The sequence below is a fragment of the Atta colombica genome, unplaced genomic scaffold (genome assembly GCF_001594045.1).
Source record: "Atta colombica isolate Treedump-2 unplaced genomic scaffold, Acol1.0 scaffold55, whole genome shotgun sequence".
Taxonomy (NCBI): Eukaryota; Metazoa; Arthropoda; class Insecta; order Hymenoptera; family Formicidae; genus Atta; species Atta colombica.
Window position 1 is genome coordinate 2,341,764 of NW_017259545.1, and position 2,257 is coordinate 2,344,020.

At 30.1% G+C, this 2,257-nt stretch overlaps 1 protein-coding gene across 2 annotated transcripts in view; it reads left to right on the forward strand.

Moving 5' to 3' along the window:
• The window catches only part of LOC108691919 (sodium- and chloride-dependent transporter XTRP3), a 13,483-nt gene that overhangs the window by 838 nt on the left and 10,388 nt on the right, over positions 1 to 2,257 (forward strand). The window lies entirely within an intron of this gene.

The window sequence follows — 2,257 nt, forward strand, 5'->3', positions numbered from 1 at the left end:
TGTAAAATGAAGCGACAAGATCTACAGTGCTTGCAAGATTATATTTATATTTATATTCAAAGAAAATATTGATAATAAATTAAATAGTATTTATATCAAAATTATCTACCCAAAATTACGAATTACACTAAGAAGCTAAAATTTCTGCATATTATACATAAAAAAATTATACATAGAAAAAAAAACGGTTTTGTTGAAGTACGGTATTGCTAAAAATTTAGTTAAATATGTAATACTCGATTAAAGAATAATAAAGTTTTTTTTATCTGTGAAAAAATTTGAATAAGTCAAGTTTTCGAGAGAAAACTTGTAAAATATATTTAGTCAAATTAATTATTTATATCGAGTTGCTCGATATGCGACAAGTGTTGACGCATGCACAGGATGTATACCGTAAAGTTGCATGTAGCATTGGAAATATTTATGCAACTTACGGCCGCCAGTATGCTCTATGTTGGATGTAAAGCGAAAAAGAGCAAGGACAAGGCTGCTCGATATGAGGGCAGTGGAATCAGTATGGCTATACTAGTCAACGACTATTTTCAGGTATCCCACAGTTCCACGTCGGGGTTAAATATAACTGCGACGAAATATTTCGCGTGCTCCCATCTTTAGAGACATTTTCCTATCGATTATTTTCGCGATTTATACTTGTAGCTGATATTACAAAACTTTCGTAATATATCATAATTATTTTTGAATTAGTTTGAATTAGAACTAAATCATTTCTTTTCTTCTTATTTCTTTGAAGTTTCATCTAATATACATACACAATAAAGCATACTTGGCACCACAGCGAACTGAAAAATTAATATATCAAATTACGCTCGGCGGCGTATTATAATTCATGTTGAATAGTTTAGCTGCGAGCGACTTATTCAATTTTTATTATCCTTCAGTTCCGTTCGAATTTATTTGATTGTTTCTGTTTTTAATAATTAAACCCTTCTAAATAACATTAATTCTAATTATTTTTTTAAATTTTATAGATTTTTATCAATTATACTCTCTATCGATGTTTTACTTCTATAAACAAAGATTTTAAGTCTTTTCTTCTTAAAATAAATTTTCTTCTTTTGACAGATTTTTGTAATAAATTGTGACTTTGCTTTAATTAGCCGTTGTTATCGTATCATTTTTTTATTAAATTTTTTGCATAGAAAAGTTGCGGGTATATGTAAAGTAACTGATATGAAATGCTTTATATACTTGCAAGAATCTATAGACTCTTTATCGTTCAGTAAGTGGAAGTTAATGAATCTTCCAGAGAAAACATGAACGTTGCATTTATAATCACGTCGTCATCGTTTATATAGATTGTAAAAAAGAATGCTATAAAAATATTTTATTTAATCTACGCAATTCAGATTATTAATATCATATATGTATTTTCAATGCTCCAAAAATGTCGCGACAAACGAAACAAAGTGATACAGAATGTAAGTATGTTATTCATCCAGATAAAGATAGTTCAAGGTTACACCTGATTTAATTTAATATAACATGAAAGGTTGACCAATCGCAACATACTATAAGTATCAGTAGCAATGTGGCATTTTGTTTGGTGTCGTGTGAAATGTAGGCAACATAATGTTATAATGTGGACAGATTTTTCAAGCGTGAATTTTTCGGATGGAAAGTCCGTAAAATTTTATTCGCCTATCTTGAATTATTTTAAGCTCGCCATTTCGGAAGGTATAGCCCTTCTTATCAATCACGAATGAACGAGCTATTTAACATATGTCTATTTTCGCAGAGGTAGGTCACGAGAAGTGCACGGGTGGCTGTTGCGTGATTAAAACACCAGAGTTTATACACGCCGAAATCATATCGGTTAGAAACTGCGCAGATCGAGTTTCCAATTACGAGATTAACGTGCTGCTCTAAAATCTACCTTACGTTGCCATAGGGTAATACCTTCGCCTAAAAGTACCAGGCACCCCACTTACGATCGAGATCCAGAATTAAACAGCGCTGTGATTTCGCTGGATTCAATTTCAGACACAGATACATGCGATCCCGAAGAGGTTCACTTTCTACCATAGACTCAATTTTAAAAGGAAAAACTTCTATTTATTGTTAGATATAAAAAAAATAATGGTAATTCAATCCTTTGAATTTTTAATTAAATAATCTTTTTTTTTTAATTTCCATGTGGATTCAAAATATAAATCAATCTATTTCTGTTGTTAATTTCAAAGTAAACAACGTCTACTAAATTTGAATCAAATATATTTATAATATATTTATAATATAT